The sequence below is a fragment of the Neopsephotus bourkii genome, unplaced genomic scaffold, assembly GCF_033783945.1.
Source record: "Neopsephotus bourkii isolate Nb327-2 ecotype Australia unplaced genomic scaffold, CSIRO-AGI_Nbou_v1 NB_323, whole genome shotgun sequence".
Classification (NCBI taxonomy): domain Eukaryota; kingdom Metazoa; phylum Chordata; class Aves; order Psittaciformes; family Psittacidae; genus Neopsephotus; species Neopsephotus bourkii.
In genome coordinates, this window is record NW_026900831.1 from 38,804 (window position 1) to 64,207 (window position 25,404).

The following is a 25,404-nucleotide window of genomic DNA, read 5'->3' on the forward strand; positions in this document are numbered from 1 at the left end:
ATTTCAACCCGGGGGATTTGCATTCTTTTCAATTCTCCTCTCTGTCCCTTCAGGAGCAGGGGGAGGGCAAGAAGGGGAGGAGTGAGTGAACAACCTGTCTGGCTGGGTTTGAACCACGACAAATATATTTGTCAGATCTTCCCCTGCATTCAGCATCCTGTGAGTAAAACACAGCAGTTGTGCCATGCTGTACTGAAATGTAAACCAGCAGCTGAGAAAGTAAAGAAGTATGTATCAGGCTGAAATAACAGCTCCAAAAGTGTAATAAGCAGCAATATATTTTAAAAACCTTTTTCCAGAAACAGCTTATAGACAGCAGTTCTAAGGAAGGCTACAAACCAGACAGACTCATAGGAGAAATTAAATTCAGAAATGTCCATTTTGGTTACCCATCCAGACCTGATGTTAAAGTAGGTGTTCATTTTAGATTAATCTACTGTACTGAAATTCCACAGCCTATGTACATATTATTTGCCTAATGTTGGTTTTGTTCTTGAATGCAAAATGCGTTCCTGTCTTGGGAGGCGGGACATTTCTTTGTGCATTATTGGGAGAAAAATAAAGCTCTAGATCTACTGCCTCTGGACAAGATTATGAGTTACTCGTAGTCTGAAATTCTGTGAACAAGAACTCTGATAGACCAAACAAGATCTTTCAAGATCTGCCATTAAAGCTTCTAGACTCTACACAGTTAAATCAGGAAGCTGCTCTTTCCAGTCTTTTGTTCTGCATTGCTGTGATATCCAATGTGAAATATGACCTCTGAGATAGGCTTTACAACAATATGCCATCACATGCATTGAAGCATATCATCCTAAATATACATTTGAAGCGAAATGTTATTTTGGGCAGATGTTAAAATTGCTGTTCAATAAAGTGAGGTTCCTCTTCTTTGCCAGTTGAACTTCCCTTAATACTCTGATCATGTAGTGCCATGTATGTCACGTCATGGTGGTTACTTTTGTGGTGATCTAGTTGATTTGACCTTTCTACCATATTCAACAGTTTGTAATCTTTTGATGACCCTGATAAAGGTGAAAGGAAAAGGGGTTTGCTGCTGCTGTTACTTGGTGAAGAAAAAGGTAGAAATTGAGATTTCAAAAGTCAGCAATTTAAAGCTGGCCATGCCAGTTAAGTGCTGAGAATGGGAAAGTTCATATCACTGTGTCTATTTCTTCAGATGGCTCTTCCCACCTCATTCATCTGAGGTCTGGCCCATTGTGCATCAAATCTGTTTCCAGGACACTAAGGCTGCCGAAGGGCAGAGTCAGTGCTAGGCTTGCTTCCAAACTGTAGTCAGTGCAATGCATCTTCTTTCACTCTTGGCTCAGAAATTAGAAGTGAAAAAGCAGACTCTTCATCCTTCTTCCTAAAAATGCTATTCAGGCCCATAAGCTAGCTGTGCAATGTGTCTACACACCAAAGGGAGGGAAATAAGAAATATTTTGTCATCCTTCCCAAATCTGAGTCACCAACTCTCCCTGCTGAGAGTATCAACATTATTTAATAGGGCCAGAGGGAATCAGCAAGGATGTTTGGGTGTTATCTACAAGTTATCCACGATTTCTCAAGCAACTGATGCAGCACAGTGTAATCTCCCCTATCCAGGCTAAACCAAATCAACCTCAGGAGTCTAGTTATTGTCAGTTTTGGTCTTGACAACACCTTGACTGATAAAAGAGGTTTAGAAATAATCTTTAAGGTGGTTGCGACTATTTGCATCTGGAGAAATTATGGTATCCAGAATACAGGTCTTACTTGATAATGCAGGCCCCAGGATATCAGCTTCCTGGAGATGCAAACCTTGCCGGATATAACATGGGAAGAGGAGAGCAATAGTGCAACTATTTTAATCTCTCACTACAAAAATGTGTAGACAAAATTATGAATCCGCCTAGTATAAACAAGAAGAGTTCCCATAGCAGCCAAATATCTTGGCAACTACACAGCATTACTAGTATATGACATGGATGTCTTTTGAGGTAAAATGTTCCTAAATATGAAAATGGCAACAGAGATTATCTGTAACTACTCCCCAGGTTTATGAGGCTGTTAGCAATAAGGATTGGAGTTTATTAAGGGCTTTCCAGAAGTTACCAAAACAGTCATTTATATTCTAAAAATAGAACAAAGAAGGGTTGTTTCTCAACAATAATGTTTAGCACCTTAGAAGTATTTTGTGAGACTCATAACTGTTATGCCATTATCTAAGCATTGGAAAATGAAGGGCAGCAGGAGAATGTAAGACCCCAAGCCTGCTACCGAATCACACAAATTGGATAAAGTGAACTATCAAGTTTAGAGTACTGTTGCTGTGTCTATATTAGTTTATTTGAGTGTGCTGGGGAATTTTCCCAGGCACTTGAATGCAGTGATCTGTGCAAGGGAACTCTTAAAATGTTTCTTGGCATGAACTTGGCCTGTTCTAGTTATCAGTCTTCTCAAGTAATTCCCAGGTTTGGTTTCATAGACAGAAGGATCCAGAGACCATTCCCAAAAGTCAGGTTGCATGTAGCCATCCTGTTTCAAAGTCTAATACACTTCACAAGCATAGATACAGTCTCTTTCATATCAGTGCCCCAGGATATTCCCAGGTACAATTAACTTACTAATATTGCTATCCGTTCAGACTGCCTTGATCCGTTTCTACTGCCTTGACTATTGCTACAGTTACCTTGACAGACTGTTCTCTAATCAAATTTGTCAAACTAAAATATAAATTTTTAACTTATTCTTCTTTCTCCCCAGGTCCTCAAAGGTCTAAACTTGAGTTCTAACTGGAAAGACCGTTGCTTTAGTTTGTGCCAGTGGCTGTGGGAAAAGCACTACTATTCAATTGCTGCAGAGGTTCTATGATCCTGTTGAGGAAGAAGTGACTGCTTGCAAGTAAACTGTAAAAAGCTGAGAGCCATTAGGATAAGCATTAATTTCCCATATTGACTGAATCTTGATTTATTTTTTAATACTTTTATTAAATTTGAGCATATCTCTGCATAGTTTAGTATTTCCACAATTTAAATTTCAAATGAACTATCTTCTGTTAGCTTGATTTCATTATTCCCCTCCTTCTTTGCAGTACTATGCCAGAAATAATAAACACCACAAGTCTTTGAATAGATGCAAGATCTGGATTCAAAATTATTTTCATCAACAAACGGCTTTTCTGTAAACGTTTTTAGGCAAAGCATAATCCAACAGTGTTCTGCTGTATTCTGCTTTTAATTGAACATAAGCTAAAACCTAGAGAGATTTTTCCTATTTTAAATGGTTGTTTTCTTGCCTCATTTTTCTCCGCCTGCTAGCCCACAGCCAAATTTTCCATTGTTACACACTATATATTTGCTCTACCGCTAAACACTAGATCCAGTCAGTAAATGGTAAATACTTTCCATAAGAAATTTCCAAAGGGCAAAAGAAGGAAAATAAACAATATATTTTTAAGGAAAATGTTTGGTTTATACCTAATATTTGAAGAATGCTACTTAGTGGCTGTCAGTGCTAGTCAGAACTAGGTAAGCATTTCAAATATTAAACACTGAACTATCACTATATAATGCATCAAGGTGGCTATCTATTATCAACACAGTTGTTTCTTTAACTTACTTTTTCTGCCACTGTTCATTCCTGCACCCATGACTCAGTTTGCTGTTCCTCCCCTGTGCTGATTTCTGTGTTCCTAGGACCACATTGCAAATGATCTAAGTTAAAAATAACTTTCCCTTCCTTTTTAGTTGACATGGGCTATTTCTTTGATCTGGTGTATAGCACAGCCACAGAGACAATTGTGTTGCTACAACTGCAAGGGCAGCAAACTGGCACAGGGGCATGAGAACAGGGTAGAAAATACGCAGAGAAGCTCAAAGATTCTTAAGCCAACTTTAACAGGGTGGTTGTTGGTGGGGAGAGAACAAGAAAAAATATGGTATGTTTTCTGTTTATTCTGCTCCTCACCATTTTCTAGCTTGCACAGTGGATGGAAAAACTGCAGTTACAATTTTTCCCCCATGGTAGTTTTCTATTAGGACAACAATTCTTTTCTTTTTGGTTCTTGCAGCTGATACTTAAGTAATAGTAAATAATTGTTTTATTATTAATAGAGTACATTTTCTCAACTTCTTTGACATATACTTTTCCTCTCAGATCACCTTGGATGGCTGGGATATTTGGACACTTAATGTAAAGGGGCTACAAGAAGATACTGGTATTGTGAGCCAGGAGCCTGTTTTGTTTGCAACAGTAGCTGATAACATTCACTACGGCTGAGAAGATGTTTCTGATACTGAAAATGAGCAAGCAGCCAAGGAAGGCAATGCTTTTGACTTTATCTCTAGACTGGGTGATGTGAGTTCATGAACTTCTTTTAAGACTGAAAGGTCCATTTAGGCTGGTGTCTTGTTTCTGAGCGGGAGAGAATGGGAATTCAGTTGTAGTATAACTTCTCAAAATACTCTTCTAGCCCCCAATAGTTTTCAGTTCATGGACTTTTTTAATTAAATATTGTGCCTTTGGTTGTCCGCAATGGATTTGTGCTTAAGTCTGGAAAAAATGTTAATGCCTTAACTCAGGAGAAGGGAAGCCTCAGAGCTGTACTGCCATGAGTACTGTGCATGAGGCACAGGAAGCGTTGGGAAGATCTAGGAATACAAAAACCTTCTGTCAGCAACTGTCTGCACATTCAGTAGAAAATGGGGGATGGAAGTAAATAAGTATGTCCAGAGCCAAGGCTATTTTTAGCAGCTGGAAGCTTGAGCTCTCCTAGTGCTTGAGATTCACAGCTTTGAACACTTTCCTAGCAGCAGGTCTCTTACTCCTTTCAGGGTGGCAGTGGGAAGTGAGGTCAGTCATTCAAAACATCCTCAGGAATGTATGGTAATAAGTCCTTCCTTTTGATCCTGCAGTTAAAAAGTGGAAAAAATGCCTACCTGGGACTTGATTTCAAATTCTTCTACTACCCCAGAGAGCTTGGCTCTCTCAAGCATGTGCCACTTCTAGTATGTCAGTTTGTTCCAAGGTTCCCTCTTCTCAGGAAGAATGGGTTAGAGACCAGATGAGCAATCTGGACATCCATAAATCCATGGTTCCAGATGGGATGCACCCGCGGGTGCTGAGGGAACTGGCGGAGGTCATTGCTAGACCACTCTCCATCATCTTTACCAAGTCTTGGGAAATGGGAGAGGTGCCTGAGGACTGGAGGAAAGTAAATGTCACTCCAGTCTTCAAAAAGGGCAAGAAGGAGGACCCGAGTAACTATAGACCAGTCAGCCTCACCTCCATTCCTGGGAAAGTGATGGAACACCTTATGCTTGGTGCCATATTAAGGCATATCAAGGATAAGAGAGTTATGAGGGGCAGCCAACATGGCTTCACCAAGGGGAAGTCATGCTTGACCAATCTCGTAGCCTTTTATGAGGAAATAACATGGTGGATGGATGATGGCAGAGCAGTGGATGTGGTCTACCTTGACTTCAGCAAAGCGCTTGACACAGTCTCCCACAGCACCCTCGCAGCAAAATTGAGGAATGATCGGGTAGTGAGGTGGACTGTGAACTGGCTGAAGGAGAGAACCCAGAGCACTGTAGTCTATGGGGCGGAGTCTAGTTGGAGGCCTGTATCTAGTGGAGTGCCTCAAGGGTCGGTACTGGGACCAGTATTATTTAATATATTCATCAATGATTTAGATGAGGGAATTGAGTGTACTATCAGCAAGTTTGCTGATGACACTAAGCTGGGAGGAGTGGCTGACACACCAGAAGGCTGTGCTGCCATCCAGCAAGACCTGGACAGGCTGGAGAGTTGGGCAGGGAATAACTTGATGAAATATAACAAGGGAAAGTGTAGAGTCCTGCATCTGGGCAGGAACAACCCCAGGTTCCAGTATAGGCTGGGGAACGACCTGTTAGAGAGCAGTATAGGGGAGAGGGACCTGGGGGTCCTAGTGGATAACAGGATGACCATGAGCCGACACTGTGCCCTTGTGACCAAGAAGGCCAATGGCATCCTGGGTTGTATTAGAAGGGGGGTGGTTAGTAGGTCGAGAGAGGTCCTCCTTCCCCTCTACTCTGCCCTGGTGAGACCGCATCTGGAATATTGTGTCCAGTTCTGGGCCCCTCAGTTTAAGAAGGACAGGGACCTGCTGGAGAGAGTCCAGCGCAGGGCAACTAAGATGATTAAGGGAGTGGAGCATCTCCCTTATGAGGAAAAACTGAGGGACCTGGGTTTCTATAGTTTTGAGAAGAGGAGATTGAGGGGTGACCTTATTAGTGTATATAAATATATAAAGGGGGAGTGTCACGAGGATGGAGCCAGGCTCTTCTCAGTGGCAAACAATGAAAGGACAAGGGGAAATGGGTACAAACTGGAACACAAGAGGTTCCACTTAAACTTGAGAAGAAACTTCTTCTCAGTGAGGGTGACAGAACACTGGAACAGGCTGCCCAGGGAGGTTGTGTAGTCTCCTTCTCTGGAGACATTCAAAACCCGGCTGGACACGTTCCTGTGTAACCTTATCTAGGTGTTCCTGCTCCGGCAGGGGGATTGGACTAGATGATCTTTTGAGGTCCCTTCCAATCTCTAACATACTGTGATACTGTGACTACAGTGAACTTTGAGAACCTCCACTTTAGAGTGAGTGACAATCAGCAGGAACCATTGGATATAGTTGCACTTTTCTTCTGTCTTTGCTCAAGTCAGCCAGATAAAGATACCTCTAGTCTAGAAACTAGGTACTTATGATCACACAGAGCAGTGAGGATTTAATTTGAGACATCCCATAACTTCTGTTTTGTTTTCTCCTTTCTCAGAATTTTAACAACTATGGTAGGGGAAAGAGGTGCTCAGCTGAGTGAAGGACAGGAGCAGAGAATAGCTATTGCCTGTGCCCTAGCAAGAAACCCCAACATTCTTCTTCTGGATTGAGCTACATCCACACTAGATACCCAGAGTGAATCCATAGTGCAAGCAGCTCTTGATAAAGTATGAGTCATGTTATTGAAGCTACCAGTCACCATGAAACGGTTCAATAACACTTCAGAAAAATTACCATACAATATTAAGTATAGGTTTTCATTTAGCTAATAGTTATTTTAATGTATTAAAAGCTAAGTGAAAAATCCTGCCTTTCACTTCAGTAGTAATGCACACTGAGCTATGAGTTTCAAGTATGGCTCAAGGGAAATACAGAATTTGCCACCTTCATGGTCCGTTTAAATGTGAAATAAAGCGTAACTTGATCTATACTGAAATTAGTATTGAGGTAACTATATCTTAGTGCAGTCTGAGAAGCAAAATACTAATCAGAGCTTACAAAAACACAGTGGAGTGCCAGGGTTCATCCTGAGATATGTGGGGTTTATACATGTGTTTACATAAAGACATATGTCCATATTTGCTGTTGGTTTAAATAAGCCACTCAAGGCAATGTGGATTCAGCATGGTTCAAATAAAAGTTTCAGGGTCTGGCCTTAAAAGCCACAGTTAAGACTGGCATTTCTCACTGATAGTCTATAGGCGCTTGCCAAAGTAAGTACAAAACAGACTCTTTACATATCAGAGAGTGTTTTGCATACCATCAAGTGAACTCCATTGTCTGTTGCCCTCTTATAACTGCTTCACAGATTGCAGGAAACAGCTACTGCACACTGATGTCCACATCATAAAATTCATTGGTATGACTGAGTGAATGTCTCTGGTAGCAGAGTAGGGAGGCCAATGACTAGATAGGCTGATTTATCTTCTAATGCTGCTGTGGCATATGAATAAGGCATTGCAACAAAACTTATGCTGCCTTTGCCATGTTGCTTCCTTTCTGTGGGAAAAGAGAGTTTCGAGTTCCAGTAACAGGAATGGCGCTTTTCCCAAGACTTACCTATGCAAAGGGAGTTGCAGGAGACTTTTTGGTGTCATTGATTTTGTTGTGGTGCATTATAAACAGAGTTAAAGCATCAGATGAGAAAACCTGACTCTCTTTTCTCCTCCAGGGATTCATGTTTGGGAAGTCTGGGAAAATACTAACAACGAGACTGCGCTGTTTGTCCTTCAAAGAATTACTTCAGCAGGTATGAATTATGCAAGTGTATCAGAAGAGCCAGATAGATTTTGCAGACTGTCACAAGGTACACATAGCGTTTTAATGGCATGGTCTGGAGAAAAGAAAACAAAAACGTGTCCCTTTTACCACTAGAATAGGAAAAAGTATAACTTTTCTGAATATCTTTTAATCCATGTACAATTTGACTCAGTGCTGCTGCTGCTAATAGTCTGATTTTGAAGACGTGTTGTTGCAAACATTTATATTTCTGGCCTGCTAATATGCACACAGTCTGTGTGTGCAAAGATCACCAAAAAATATTTACTGTCTCCTTTCTTGGGTGGTCATGATGCACGTATGTAATACATAGATTGAAGTCTGATCTGTTTAGTTATTTATATTTCAATCTGCATACTACAGTCCATATTAAATAGACAATGTGATAATATGTCTACTGGAAAAAAAAAAAATCACATTACCCTATTGCATCAAGAATTATCCATGAAAAGAATAAAGTCAATATATTAAACCTTTCCTATTAATTTGTACAAATTGATGTCACTTGCATAGAAGCTTTGAGAACACATAACTTGGCACCGCACAGACCCATTGGGGACAAGAAACTGCGTTCACAGAAACATCTGAGAGGATAAATTAGTGATTAAAAAACCCTTGCCATAGCTTTTGGAGGTAAAATAGCTTCACTTTCTATATGTGCATACAAATATAGATGAGCAATTGCTCTTCTATAGTTAATGGAATAGGTAACATGTAAGAAGAGAATAGCTAACTTCTTCAGGCCTAAGAAAGGACTGAGTAAAAGGGGTTTGTAATAAAAGTTTCTAAATAGGCACATACATAAAAACATCACAGCTCATAACACTTTGATTGTAAATAATTAGGTGTTCACAATAATGTTTTTTAAGCTCTTTTTAAGCTTTCTCATTTTGGAAGATGCTGATTACAAAGGAAAAATAATGCAGTTAGCCACATGACTTGTACTTCCTTTTCTCCATATCCTATCTGAGCTGGAAATGTTAATTTTATTATTAATCCTGATAAATCTGAAATATGGTAAGAACATTTAATTTTTTGAAACAAAAATTGATGTCTTTTCTTGATGGTATGATGATCAGAAAAATGCTGTTGGTGTTCTGTTAACTTGGCTTGCTACAGATGCTTCCCAAGTCAAAGGGGTATGCTGACTCTCTTTTGTATATTTTTTAAATTTTTTTTTCTTAGAAATATTGATCGCAATTGGCAAGGGATACTGAGATTACACAAGGTAGTGAATCTGCCTCACAAAATGTTGACACCTTGGAAATGGTCTTCCAGCTGATGGTTTATGACAGCTATCAAAAAATCCAGCAGATGTTCACATACCTTTCATTTCTCTCTGTGCAAGTCTTTAAGCTAAGTATATAATAAGCATAGACCACTTCACCATGCAAAATGGAATCTGCATATGTACTGGGGACCAGAATCAGTGGACCCAAGGTTTTTATACCTTATGATGGGTGTCACCTGAGCACCATGAAAAGGTGACTTCTGCAGATGATGCAGACCCTTACCAATCTTAATGAAGAGAATGCTTCTTCCTATCCCTGGCAGTTATGCTTCTCAAGCGAGCAGACCAAACAGTAAGAAATTGCCCAACATTAATAAGAATCACCAGGGAAGATGATGGCCAAGGGAGGGAATGGCTCAGGAACCAGTACGGGAGAGGTGGACACTAGACATTTGCAGGAAAGTATGGCAAATTTTACACAATTCTTGCTACTGCTCACCTCAGCAGCAGTCCCCACAGTCTGCCAAATGTCTGTTTCTTTCCTTCTCCTGGGGTGCAAGAGGGAAATCATTGCAGGACTTGTTGGGGAAATGTTTACTAATTTGTTTTAAGATGTCTTTGTTTCCTTCAAATATGTACAACAAAAGCCTTTGAATCTCTACATTTTTCAGTCTCTGTAGAGAGAGACTTTTGTTTCTCTCTCCTGTCCTCCTTCCTTATGGATGTGTAGTTAGAAAATGGTCTTTGACAAAACTTAGTCGTTTTCATCTTTTTAAGTTCTGGTGTGCTTCAGTGGCATTGAACTGTATCACCTTACCAGGGCAGTAGAAAGAAGGGATGCACAGGGTTCCCTCACTACAAAAGCCAGCTAAGGGCACAAATTGGTTTCCAAAGCTATTGTGTTGTCTGGAGCACTACAGAGTGTCAATAAGTAAATACCATACCTCGTGCTGCACTGTCTGAAATTTCCAAATCCATATTTATGTGCAGCCCATAAAACATTCAGCAACAATTCACTTTGCCATTGGTTTAATTATTACTATTTTTCAGGGCAGGAAAGTCTTTGGTAAAAGAGAATTTTTTGCTTCCCACCCAAGGATTTTTGTCAAGCCAAATTTTGGAAGATGAAGTGTTTCCACAGGGCTGTTTTCAGACCTTTTTTTTCTGCAGATCAGAGCCCACCCTGGTGCTGAATGCTAATCATCTCTTATTTTAAAGTTTTTTTATGAAAAGGTTACACAGGCTGGAGGAGACAGTTACTTCTTCAGTATGAGTTCATATTTTCCACTCATTATCTCACAGAGATGAAGCATTTCTGCAGGGTGGTCAAATGCAGGTTTTTATTCAGACAGCCAAACCCCAGGTGCAGCACTGTGAGAACCTGAGGATGAATAGTTTCCAGCAGCATTAATGGGACAAGTCAATGGATGAGGCACTGGCACAGATTGCCCAGACAAGCTGTGGCTACCACATCTGTGGCAGTGTTTAAGGCCAGGTTCAATGGGACTTGGAGCGACCTGGTCTAGTGGAAAGTGTCCCTGCCCATGGCATGGGGACTGGAACTAAGTCATTTTCAAGGTCCCTTCCAAACCAGACCATTCTATGGCTGTTGTTAGGGTAAAGCCCCTCTTACCTAATGCTGGGTACCCAACTGCCAACCTGCTCTACTGTGACAGTCTTCTATGCCTTCGATAGTGTGAGAAGTCCCAGATACATATTTCATTAAGCAGCTGTCATGACCAACTGTTTAGTCTGCTTTAACCTGGCTTGAAGGCCTGAATGCTGGCGGGTATGAGGAATGTCTAGAGCAGCTATTTCTAGGTGCATGATGTCCACACATGTGACCACTCAATGGTTTCATTTTCCAGCTGTACTGCTGGCCCTGAATATACAGTAATTTGAAGTGGTGATATAAGTAACAAAATCTAATGACTAATATTTGAGGGGCTCTGGGGTTTTCTTAGGCAACTGGAAGCTGACTTGGATGGATGACTGTGACTGTCCTTACCCTTTTGACTGCCATCGTTGCTTTTGTCTACAGCTGGCAGTTAACTTTGCTTGTCCTGGCATGCATTCCATTCGTTGTTGCTACAAATGCGGTGAGCCTTAGCTCTATGTCTGGTCATGCTGCAAAAGATCAAAAAGCTTTGGAAGAGGCTGGAAGAGTAAGTTCTCCAATTTTAACTACAGGGTTATGGTGTGAGATCACTTTTAAGGATAACATTGTAGCTATATTACAGCTGACTCAATTATCCAAGATAGATGAAGGGGGGAGATTTCAGGACAGAGTGGGGAATGAAGGGAATGTTTACGTATCCCCAAGAAAAGCAAAACATAGATAACACAAACCATCTGTAAATTAGGCTATAAAAATGCATTTGAAAGCCCGCATAGACATTTCTGGGCAGGGATAGCTGTAACAGCTGTAACCCCAGCACTGGTGTGCCTCATGCCTAGGGTGAGCAGCATGGCTCTGCACTGATCTGTGCTGTGGCCCGAGGTGCTCCAGAGCTGAGCCACCAAGCCCTAACACTGCATTTTATGATGGAATGGCAAATCACTAATGTGCTGAAGATTTTAAGGGTACTGCCTTTTTTTACCTGATAGCACTCTTCCAGGAGACAGAAGCAGTCCATATAAAAGTGCAAACTGTCCAAATGACTGGGGTTTGATCCTATTTTATTAAATGAGGTTGAATTCACTGAGATCACAGCCCACAGGTTTGGGTGGGGGCTGCTGACACGTGCTGTGTGCTAGCCCAAGGTTCTGAACTCAACTGTATTGTTCGCTTCAGCCCAGCCTTGTCTTGTGACCATGGGATGAATAATTTCATTATTTTGAGGTTTCTTTCACTGGTGCTAGACCTCTGTCTCCTCTTTAAAGCAAGCACATTCTGAGCTAAAATAATAAATGCTAAAAAGGAGATTTGAGTGTGTCCTGGGTTCAGCAGTAGGAGTCATTTTTCTCTTTCTTGGTAGCTGGTCCAGTGCTGTGTTTTGACTTTCGGGCTGGGAACAGAGCTGATAAAAATGATGTTTTGGTTTGGCCAAGGACTTTGTGACCCTCATGCTCTACCAGAGAGGAGGGGAGGCCAGGAGGAAGCAGAGACAGGACACCTGACCCAAACTGACCAAAGAGGTATTCCATACCACAGCACGTCATGCCCAGGAGGTAACTGGGAGTTACCAGGAAGGGCTAGGGTTGACTGCAGGGTTGGAGGAGGTATCGGTAGGTGCTTGGTCGGGCTGGGGGGGCAAGTTATTGGTCGCCTGGTGATGGGGTGTTGTATTCTCTTCCCTTGTTATTTCCTTTATCATTACTATTATTGGTGGTAGCAGCAGTGATTTATGTTATACCTTAGTTACTAAACAGTTTTTATCTCAACCCGTGGGAGTTGCATTCTTTCTGATTCTCCTCTCTGTCCCTCCAGGAGTAGGGGGAGGGCAAGAAAGGGGGGGAGTGAGTGAGTCAATGCTGTCTGGTTGGGGTTAACCCACGACAGAGTGTTCAGGAGGTATGTTATAGATTGCAGTTGCAAGGGATTACCTCCTGTTTGTTTTATGTGCCAATTTAGATTTCAACAGAAACAGTTGAAAACATAAGAACTGTAGTTTCACGGACCAAAAAAGTATTTTATGAAAGATACATTGCCAGTTTGAATGGTCCTTACAGGTGGGATGTTTTTTTCTTTAATTACAGAATCACAGAATCCTAAGGGTTGGAAGGGACCTCAAAAGATCATCTAGTCCAACCCCTCTGCAAGAGCAGGGTAACCTAGAGTACATCACACAGGAAATTGTCCAGGCAGGCCTTGAATATCTCCAACGTAGGAGACTTCACAACCCCCCGGGCAACCTGTTCCAGTGCTCTGTCACTCTCACAGTAAAGAAGTTTCTCCTGATGTTCACATGGAACCTCCTATGCTCCAGTTTACACCCATTGCCCCTTGTCCTATCACTGGACTTCACTGAAAAAAATTGTTCTTTCTTTGTACATTTTGGCCTTTCAGATTTATTGTAAACACATTTCTTGCAAACTATCCAACATCCAAAAGATTGGGAAGGGTATCAACAGTTGTTTAGAAATTTGTTCACTTGGTATATTTCAAATACGCTCTTAAATATGTAGTGAAACAACATTTACAAGACTTGCCTTTTCATTATGCAAGCACCTTATAAACTGCATTCTCTACATATGTGTGAAGACAATATTTTGGGTTTGTGTGCGTAGGGTATAGTACATATATTCACTCCACTTCAGTGGACTTGCATTCATACTAGCTAACTCCCATACCACGCCCTTTATAACATAAATCAGTTTATTCCCGTCATGACTGAAACCTTGAAATGAAGTTCACGTGTTTTCCGTGTTTGACCTGCTACATTCCACTGACTTGTCTTCACTGAAACACATTCAAATCATCAGGGGTGCTGGGTTTTTGTAACTCCATTTTATTTGAACAGAACAGCCCAAATGTAATTTGTTTCCTGCTTCAAGGTAACTAATGTAAAAGAAGGAATTGAAAATAGTGTTTTGTATAATCTATCCTTGTCCAAAACAGTGTTAAAATTCAATGTCTGGTGAACTGGTAATACCCAGATATAGGCAGGACTGTCAAAGGTCTCTGATTTACAGCTTGGACTAGAAAGGCATTCCTGTTTCCTCAGAGAGTATCCTAAACCATGAGGGCAAAGAGTCTTCCAGACTCTGATTAAGTGTAAACAAAATGAAACTTCTCCATGAGCACAGACTGAGAAATAGAGGCTTAGTCTGAATCCCTGCAGGGGTACCAAGCAATACGTCCCTGCTCTGAACTGGGACAAGAGGTCTCTGCTTGGATGGGAAGAACTGGCAGATGCCCACAGGCAGCTCTTAGGCTGGACTGGAGCCTGTTATTTTGTTAATAAAATGGGTCATATGTGATAAGAAAACAAACAAACAAACAAAAAAAACAACCACCACAAACAAAAATACTGTTCTAGTGATTTGACCTTCTATCGAAAAGCAAAGAAAGGGATTCAAGTGAGCATAACTGAGAATGAAGAATCCCACTGCTTTCTGTCCTCAGGGCAGTTCCATGTCACAATGTGGTGGGCTTTACGGGCTGACTGGGGTTTCTGGTTTTGCCTGTGTTCTGGGTTGATCTGTTGTATTTTGGGGGGGTGAGCTGTGTTGCATGAGAACTTCAATCCAGAAATTTGGCCACCCCCCGGCCGGCGTCTCTTGTTTCTGTTTTACAAGTTATTTATGAGAAGTCTCTTCCTTTATCAGAGATGCTCTGAAAAAAGCTCCTTTATATGGATTTACCTATGGAGTGGCTCAGTCTGCAAACTAGAAGCCGTCTTCAGATTTGGGGCATGGCTCATTGCACATTGTCTGAGCGACTTTGAACGTGTATTTGTATGAGTGTACTTTATAAAATGAAAATATATATATATAAATGATGGGTAGGATAGTGAGTTCAATGCATGCAATTTCCTCAGCTTACAGAGGTGATGGGACATATAGATCCAGGAATTCTGTCTGTTTGGCAGTATGGTTTGGACTGAAGGGTTCTTTTGGGGATAGGTGCTTATTTGGGCAGTAAAACAGCAAATACAAGGGCAGTGGAGCAGCTGGAATGAGCAGCAAGCTCAGCACACCTACTCTGTAGAAGTATTTGCTATTCAATGTTTCTTCTAGGCAGAGGGTGTTACATAGAGATGTGACACCACTGCTCATCTATATAGTTGTTCTAGGAACAACTAGAACTTACTAATACTGGATGACATTTTGGGGGATGGGGAGCTCTAGAAATGTCATAATCTAAAGATGCTAAAAACCTTCACTCTGAAGGTTTCTTTTGCACAAGAGGAAAACAGTGCATTGTCCTATCTGAAACTAATGATGCTTTGTCTTTTGTTTTTTTAGAGGCTACTATTCCATCATGTCTGCAGCTATAAACATTGGTCAGTCTACTTCCCTAGCACCAGATTATGGCGAAACTAAATTTTCAACCCAAAGAATTTTTAAAAATTTGGACAGAAAATCGCTAATGGACAGTTTCAGTGAAGGTGAAAAACTGGTAAGGATGGGTGTTTTGGCTTGAGGGTGTGGGTTTTTTGGGGGTAAGGAATGCGTTTGGGAGGCGGGGTTTGAGAGTTTGGTTTTGTTTGCTTGTTTTGGGGTGGTTTTGTTTTGTAGCTTGGTTTTAGGCTGATTTTTGGTGGGATTTTTGTTTGTTTGGGGTTTTTTTCCCAAGAAAAATGTTGAAACAAATTGATTTAGTAATATTTATTGTCTGCAATTATATTCATATTAGGGTGTCACAAAAGACAGACATCATATAAAGTAGTAGTACTGACTCATGAATGCTTTTTGGTTTGGTTTGTTTTTCTAATGGACCATATTGTTGACAAGTAAAAATGTGGTCTTGTGAAGTTAAAACTAACAATGAATAATCTGTTTTGCTCTAAAGCTGGCGACAGTGGGGACAACAGCAATATGAAAAGCACAAACAAGACAAAAAAAATCAACACTCAAAAAAAATGACAAAAACCACATTACAACAAAATTGTCATTAAGAAAACTCACCTCAGGATTTGCCAAATTTCTGCATGAAATGCTTTCAGTTTACCTGGTGTGAAAGGATTACATTTGCACATCCATCTAACTTTAAAATTAACTTTCTGTGTAGGCTTTAGATGGTAGTGCCTACTCAGGAAGCCATAATCCAGTTCCACAGAATCATAGAATAAGCTTATACACAGGATTTTCAGCCTTTAAAGTTATGAACATACTTACATATCTTCTTGAACCAGGGTCCTCTGGCACAGAGGTTGAAAAACTTAGCAGAAGGTCCCAGTAAATTAGGACTTAAATTAAAATATTTCTAGTGTGGAGTGTACTTTAATACCAGTGATGCCTGAGACTTCATCAAAGCAAAGATTTGAGCCCATTAAATCAAATCATCAGCTACTGTGAGAGCACTATACTACCAGTGTTCCTAGTATGTACATAGGGCTGGCTCCTACCGCAAACACCAGGGGAGAGACAATAGCCTTAATATGTGCCCCCTTTCTTCCACTTGTGCTTAGAAGTCAGCCTGGCTAGAATGGCTAATTAACAACTGTCACTGCTTTTTAAAACACAGCTTGTCCTACATGCCTGCAAATTACTTACCAAAGAATTTATTTAGCTCTATCTTAATAGCTGGTCTTGACCTTGTGTTACATTCATTCCAGTTGTGCTACCTGCAGTGTGAGAAAAGGAAGGCAAATGTTAGATTGTTATTGATCTATATTTGATTGTTCGTTTATTTGTTGTTTATTTGCCTAAAGATATTCTTTTCAAAGGTGAAGTGAAAAATAAATACAAGAGATGCAGAAAACTTTTTCTCCAGAAGGACCTAGCAACTTGCATCTGAAGATCATCCCATAAATAATACTATGCTCAATACAATATGTAATTTAAAAGAACTTAAAAAGCAGTTTTGAAAACACCCTCCCAAACTTTCTTATCAGTTCTCTCACCTTAACAACAAAGTCTTATTATAGTTAAAGCTAATAAGTGCTAATACAAATATGTGAACTCTCTGTTACTTTTCAGAGGAATTTTGAAGGCAACATTGAATCCAGGAATGTCCATTTTGCATATCCAGCAAGGCCAGAAGTTCAAGTCTTGCAAGGACTCAGTGTGAAGGATGACAAAGGACAGACTCTGGCATTAGTAGGAAACAGCAGCTGTGGCAAAAGCACACCTATTCAGCTCTTAGAGAGATTTTATAACCCTGTGGAAGGACAAGTGGTAAAGGTAGACATGTGTGGCTATTAACACAATTATGTCTACAGAACTCTTTATCTTCTTTCAGAGGCTTTAAGCAGTCCTGGCAGTATCTCTGTTAAGATGCCTTTTTTCAGATGTGTGCGTTACCGAGATGGTGGCGCTAGTGGAGCTGTAGACAAACTCAAGACCCCTGTAATTGCTTGCCCTGTGAACTCATCACACCTACCAGCATTGGCACCTACGTTGGCAAAGCATGCTGGCTCAAGGCACAGATCTCTCTGTGGAAGAGAATGACTGTGTTAGACTGTGTTGCCTCTCCAAAGCTGCTCACAGTCTGGTCACATAGAGGCATAACATTCAAGGAACTTGCTTGTCAATGTGTAACTCTTCATGTCCTTATGAATTCACATTAGGGACATAGCTACATGTTTCACATAGTACAAATATAACCCTACAGGGATGCTACTGCATCACTGTCAGAAGTTCGCAATGGGCTTTTGATTCAATCCCTACTAATGGGTATAGAAAGTCCAAAGAAGCCTCCTTGGCAGTTTTAAGATTGAGTTAAAAGCCTACAGCTGAAAATATTTTGGTTGTGTTAAAGCTTCTTAAGGATAGGCTTTCCCATGAGGCTCATTGTGCTTCTTCTGGTGATTAGGGCTGGAAGGTCTGCAGGAACAGCCTGTGATCTGCCCTGTCTGCTGGAAAATGGAAGCAAACATACATACAAAATTAAAAACTAATGAAAGGAAATATTTCATCTATACTGTTGGTTCTTTTCCATTTTGCATGCAAAATTTACTTGGTTTCAGCTGAATCTAACATATAATAGGCTTCCTCTTACAATTTGTGTTTCCTGTTTACAACACGTGTCTGTGGATGAGCTCTGTAGTCAACTTTGCATCATTTTTTCTGATTTTTTTCTGTTTAGCAGATGGATTCAATACCAGATCTTTGCATATACAATGGCTGAGGTCCAGACTGGGCCTGGTGTCACAGGAGCACATTTTGTTTGACTGCAGCATTGCTGAAAACATTTGATATGGAGACAACAGTAGGGTGGTTAGTCAGGACAAAGTTGAAGAAGCAGCTAAAACAGCAAATATTCATAGCTCCATTGAAAGAATGAGATGGTGATCTTCTCTTTACAGTGAGATTAGATGTTTGGAATAATGTAGAGAAATCCAAGTAATGCTAACTTAAGTAGATGAAATTTGACGTCTTTGTTTCCCTTCATAGCAGGAAGCAGAGTTTTAAAAACGTGTGTTTAAAGCTTAGAAACATTCTTATTATGTTCAAAAAAAGCAACTGTTCCAATTATTATAGTGGTGACAGCAGAATATGAGGGGAGGAAGTAAAAGGACACTTTATGTACAAGTAAGTCCTCTTATTTTATATATTATTTTCCTTTGAGAACAAAAACTTCCCAAGTTCCTCCAAAAAAGACAATTTATTTGGTTTTTTTTTCTAAAATAATTCAGTAAAACTAAATGTTCTATTTCTAATTGGATGGGCAGGAACAGAAAGTTTTTCTTAACAAATATGAAGGGGCAATAAATCAAAAGTAAATGACATGGCATTTCACCTTCATGCCTGCCAAGAATTTGGTTCTAACAAGGAAAAAGCTACGATAGTTTGTTTTTGCTGTAGTTCTGTGTAACCCTTAAATGATGTCATGATGCTGAAAAATGTTTTTGCTGTAGTTCTGTGTAACTCAAAAATGATGTAATGATGCTGAAAAATATTTAGTCTTCATTGATGACTTTTGGGATTCTTTATTCACAAGTATTGCAGGATCAGTTTCTTCCTGTGCATGTCAGTAAGCATTATATCTCTAGTTACTCTTATGATCATATGCTTATGATAGGGCAGATGAGTGTGGACACCTCAGTGCTGTATCCCTGGTGGTACTTATTCAAGACCTAATCCAGTCTTTGGAGAAGTAAATTTTCAGGACAGGTATAAATATGTGTGGCTGTATATGTAACTGCTCATGCTAGAGTTGTTTATAAAACCTTAGCTTCATTAAAACTTGCACTATTCTCCTCTTTCAAGATGGATAACTAATCATTCTTATAACCACACATAAAACTTTACTTTTCCTACCTTCCTTCTCAAAGGTTATTCACAGGCCTTCTTTTTTTGAATTTTTAACATTCAGAGATATAATACCCCTGTGGGTGAGAAAGGAACACAACTTTCTGAGGGACAAAAAGCAAAGAATAGCAATTGTCCATGCTCTGTTTCTGTAATCCTGCTGTGCTGCTTCTGGATGAAACTACCTCTGCTCTTGACACAAAGTGAAAAGGTGAGTAATGATTATTAATGAAAATATATATCTATATCTATGTACATGGCTAGTTTCTTTCTGTAGAATAAAATCAATACAAAAATATTCAGCTGTGAAACAACATCACTGTAGCATTTCAAGCCTTAAGCTGTGAATTGAACAACACTAGGAAACTATGCATATCTACAAACAAGTAGAACCCCTCAAAACTTTAAGTAGAAAACACCATGTGGAGCTGTGATAGGACAAGGGGCAATGGGTGTAAACTGGAGCATAGAAGGTTCCACGTTAACATCAGGAAGAACTTCTCTACTGTGAGAGTGACAGAGCACTGGAACAGGTTGCCCAGGGGGGTTGTGGAGTCTCCCACATTGGAGATATTCAAGGCCTGCCTGGACAAGTTCCTGTGTGATGTACTCTAGGTTACCCTGCTCTTGCAGGGGGGGTGGACCAGATGATCTCTCGAGGTCCCTTCCAACCCTTGGGATTCTGTGATTCAGCATTCTTCCTATTGGCTGTATTTGGTGGTAAATACTCAATCTGTGTTCTGACCTAGACTGGATGCGCAAGAACCCACTTCTGAATAGCTCATGCTTATTTGGTCAGTCCCAGTGATAAATCCTGTTGAGTAATGATCTCCCATATGCACTGACTTGTAGGTCTGTGGAAATACATTCAGGTGCTAACAAAGAGTAAGAAATAAAATGTGGTTCCTATGACAAGTGAAGGCTATCTATGTGCTAACAGCATCTTCACAACCTCTGTGTGCAAGTTGTTCAGAAAGCTCTGGATAACGCCCAGCAAGGTTGAACCTGCATCGTCACTGCTCACCACCTGACGACCGTACAGACTGCAGGCATCATTGCAGTGATCCAGAATGGCAGGGTGGTTGAGCAGGGCACCCACAGCCAGTTACTGGAAAAGGAAGGACACTTGTAAGTGTGTAAATGCCCTTGTAAATGCATAAGAGTCTAATTAATAATGTTTGATGTTTTTTAAAAAATGTTTTTCCTGGGAAGACGTGATAAGCTTACAGAGAATTAATGTTGGTTGTGTCTGTGCTGATGGAGCAGGCACCATGTGTTGCAGCCTGGTTATTCTACCCAGCATAGTCCTTGACCCAGCCCCCCCATGGGGATATGCAGTGCATGCCCTTGGGTGGGTCAAGGAAGGTACATGGGGGAGTCCTAGGGGCTGAACCTACTAGGCAGTTGGTGGGATTGTGTGATCTGGAGGGAGCCAGAGCTGGAGCAGCCTTATCCATATCATGGCTTGGGTGGGGCACCCTGCTCTCTGATCCATGCCAAGTACCCTATTGCAAAACAGTACCAGGGTTATGACAGTGGTTAAGCATCATGGATGAACAGTGAGCTGGTGCTTGTGCTTGCCACTTGGGTTTCTTCACCAGCCAGATACATCTGTAAAGCCTTAATTAAAAGTGACTGACAGTTCTTGATGACTGCTGAGATTCCAAATAAAGACACTTGTATAAAATGCAGAAAGAAGGTGCTGGATGTGTTTTTTGTCTGTTTTTTTTTTTTTTTTTTTTTGCTTGGTTTTGGTTTCCCCCACTTTCTGATATATTTCTAATATTAATGGGTTAGGGTTGAAAGTTCATCTAGTTCCAATCCCTCTGCAATGGGCAAGGATACCTTACACTAGACCAGGTTGCTCAAGGCCCTATCCAGCCTGGCCTTGAGCACTGCCAGGGATGCACTATTCACAACTTCCTTGGACAGTGCCTCACTATTTGTGCTTCACATATTTCTTGGAAGTCAATATTCTGTCAGACAATAATTGTAATAGTTACAATCTTTTCATATAAACTGACACATAAGCTACCATTAGTTGGGTGTGTTTTTAATCAGTTGCTGATCTAACAGTTTAATTGTTCTTTGCATCCATCAGGGTAATTTCTGAAGTCTTGCAGGGGAACTAAGATAGCTTCTTTTGAAATGGACTCAAGTCAGCCACATAAATAGCTTTTCATTTTTTAAAAGTATGTGCTTTTCAGTATGAGATCCTTTATTTTGAATAGACATGGCATTTAGTGGTGGACTTGGTACTGTTAACCTAACAGTTGGATTTGATAATCTTAAAGGGCTTTTCCATCCTAAATGATTCTATGAATAATTCTAAAGCTTGTTTGAAGTGTTAGCAAAACTCATTTACACATGTGCTTTAATAATTGGCTGTTCCTCTGATATATTCCTGAGGGTGCTGCAGTATATTCTTCAACAGTGTGTACTGTGTAGTCAGAGTGACTCAGCAGCTGGGGTGGGTTGTTTTTTTTTTTGACTGCTTAGAACGAATTGCAGCATTTTAATTTTCCAAGGCTTTACATGTGGCTTAAGGTTAGGATTTATGGCCTGGAGCAACCTGCAGTACTTTATAATTTCCAGATAACTCTTCTCAATTGTAGCAGACAGAACTTACAGTAATGAATATCTCCTTTGCTCATTTCAGTTGTCTTCTGGCATGTGGATCCATGAGGAGAATAAAACAGACAAAAGAAAACAAATTCTAGTCTCAGATTTGCCAAAATAAATATAGTCACTCTGCCTCACACGTTTTTTCTCAGGGACTGTTACAGTAGGAGTTGCCACTGATTCGGAAACCCCTCTTGTATGATCTCTTCACTTTCTCCTGATAGGCAGATAACTACAGGAGCTGCTGCCCTTAATACATTCCCAATTATCCAGCGTGGGCTCCAAATAATTCTTTTTTCCCTATTTTGTTTCTGCACTGGAGTTAAAATTACAAGTTTGATTCTCAGCTTTGAAAGTAGAAGACCTTCCTTCTAAATTCAGAAATCTTTTGGGCAAAGAGTTAATTTGTACTTTTGGGTTAGATGTATATGTGTTTTTCATGACAATAGTGATGATGTATCTTTGTCACATTACAACTCATTATGGTCTGCTACAGAAACAAGATTAAGCAAAAATGGGATAAAATACATAGAAGATATAACAGTCACTAAGCTAAAGCTCTGTAACATAATGAATCATCTAACATCTGCGGCTAGTTAATGGAGCATCTCTGGAAAATACTGTGTTCACACCCATACAGATAATGGAGAAGAATCCAAAACATCCTTCCTTCCCACTAAATTGGAATTATTTACTAGCACAAGGGCAAGAGCCATGAGGAAATATGCAGTATTTGACCTGGAAGGTGTGGAAAGAGCTGCAGCATGGTCAGCCTAGAAAAATAAGTTCTGTGACTTGTGTTTCCCCTTATTTGCACTTTTCAGGTCAACATTACCTACATGGAAGGAAGAGTGACTACACTTGCATTCCTTTTGGCAGGTTCCTCACCCCTGTTTACATAGTGAGTTCAGCTCCAGCTATGAATGTTAAGTCCTTATGGAATGGTAGGTGTGAGTTTCAGTTGGAGCCAAAAGGAGCAGGTGGTGATGTGGTAATGGAGGGAGCGTGGATGTACTGCTCTGGGCTGTGGGAGCCAAGTGGGGAAAAAGCAGTGCCTGACAGCTGTGCCTTGGGAACGGCCTCTGCTCATGCATGAGTGAAAAGGGGAAATTGAAGTGAATAGTATTGATGTACTGAAGTTCACAGTAACCATATGAACGTATCTTACAGATGTCTTTCAATACAAACATACTAAAAGCCACTTGTATCACAGCCCTGTTTAAAAGATCAGCTGCAGACAAAATGAAAACACCAGACAAAAGCACATCCTACCCACCGTAAAAGAGAGGGTGAGCAAGGAACCAGCGCATGCGTAACATCTCTAAGAGTGACAGAAGGGCGCACTACTGCACGCCTGCTAAAAGACAGGCTCATCTGAATGCCTTTACTGACTCTATGAGATACGCATAGATTAGCATGTTCAGCTTGTAGGTGCTAATAACAAAAGCCATGCTCTGATGGTTTATTTCAGACCATGCAAGTCACCTTCCCATCTGGCTATGCCCATATTACTTGCAGACTAACTCTGCTCTGCTTAGAAACAGACCTAAATTCAGACACAAGTGTATGTCAAAAGCACCTTTTCAGCACCAAACTCTAGACAATAAAGAGATCAAAAGAATCATCCTTTGCCAAAACAGAAAAGCCTATGAGGACACATCTTAAGAGCCAAGGATTTGTTGGCCCCATCATGTAAGCACTCAATTCTTTCTCCAGATTCCCTTATGAATGAATTCTCCGAAGTCTTTACTTTTGGGGATGTAATATCTTAATAATTCCATAAGAGGCTTAGATCAGTGCTGGCATAAAGCAAGTGTCTGGGCTAAGTGCTTCTTGTCTAGTCATGAATGATGCCTTTGCTGTTCCTTGACAAGCCTGGGCTGATGTGTTTCCTTCATGGCTACCCCTCTGGCAGTCATTTTAGGGGTGAAGTCCCCAGTGACACCAGCAGTGACTCACCATATTGTAGGCATGTTTGGAATACACTAGCTCCTGCCCAAGCAGGCATAGGGAAATCTTTTTAACATTGCGGTAGATGATAGCACTGGACAGAATTCTGAGGAAAAAAAATAAATAAATTATATTAATTTGCAGTTTTGCAAACAGCATTATTCCTAAATTTCTGGCAGGTATTTTAAGTTAAAGAATAGCCATTTACTTTGAATTTAAATTTGTATAGTATTGATAACAAAACATTTTAAAATCTTTGATAAAAATAGTCTTCTGGATTAAGAAAGTATCTAACTTTATTACAGACCAAATCTAGTCTCTCCCAACAGCAGAAGAATTCCAGTGATTCTTCCACTAAAAATATTACCTTACAGTTATATGAAGGACAAGGGGTAATGGGTTAAAACTTAAACAGGGGAAGTTTAGATTGGATATAAGGAAGAAATTTTTTCCTGTTAGGGTGACGAGGCACTGGAATGGGTTTCCCAGGGAGGTTGTGAATGCTCCATCCCTGGCAGCGTTCAAGGCCAGGTTGAATGAAGCCTTGGGTGAGATGGTTTAGTGTGAGGTGTCCCTGCCCATGGCAGGGGGGTTGGAACTAGATATCTTAAGGTCCTTTCTAACCCTAACTATTCTATGGTTCTAAGGAAACAGGATTGTCAAGGAACACTAAAGGCCTGTTCATGACTACACAAGAAGCACTTCTCCCAGATACTTGCTTTAAGTTTGCCAGAATAAGTATTGTTGCTCTACCTCACAAAGTTTTTCCCACTTGACTCTATTGTGGTATTATATATAGCTGTTAAATTTGATTAAAACATTGCAATTTTTAGTCTAGTTACAATGTAATTACTAATGCACTGAAAGCCCAAAAATGGGATATGTACCTAACAGAAGCATGTAAACTAGAGGGCACAGGACCCAAATATCTTCATGGCCTCAGAAAATTAATAGTCTACTTGTTAGAGTGAACATTGGAGTGCACTCCCAGTGGGTGTGGATGTTTCCCAGTCCTGGATGTGCTGTTTCAGTTTGAAATACCTGTCGGCAATTCAGGAATAATGTTGTTTGCAAAACAAGGAATTAACATGATGTTTATCATCGCATGTTTTTTTTTCCCAAATTTCTATTTTTCTCTGCAGCCTATAAAATTTCAATTTATATTCACCTAAAACCTGCAAAATATGTATCCTCATAAAGAAGTTATTTAATAATATTGGTGTATGGCAAGAAGGAAAGTCCTCATTAAAACTGCAATCCAAAACCCTTGTGCTTTTCTTCTTCTTTTGACAAGCAGGAAGAAAAGGACAATTGGATTTTTTTCAGTTGAAATACCCATACCTCAGTGTGTACCTGGATTAGGTTTATGAGTCTAATCAAAAATCAAATTGTGTTTTATCAAGGTTCAAAGAGTTTGCAAAATTCCACTAAATCATCTGTGGCAGGCAATACCCAACCTCTCCTTTCTTGGCTACCACCAACATACATTGTACTGCTGACATTTCACTTCTCTGTTTGCAAGTGGGAACATGTCTGGCCCAGGGAAAGCTGGTAGGGCTCTTGTCATACTGAGCTGTAGGAAAATTCCTTTCATGCTTTGGCAAGGGCCTATTTGAATGTTAATGTTTTGTAATTTCACCTAATTAGTAAGGGAAAT

The 25,404-nt window shown here is 40.3% G+C and overlaps 1 pseudogene; it reads left to right on the top strand.

Annotated features, from left to right (window-relative positions):
- LOC133209242 (ATP-dependent translocase ABCB1-like) overlaps window positions 1–20,307 on the top strand; it is a 32,177-nt pseudogene extending 11,870 nt beyond the window's left edge.
- Window positions 20,308–25,404: the final 5,097 nt, after the last annotated feature.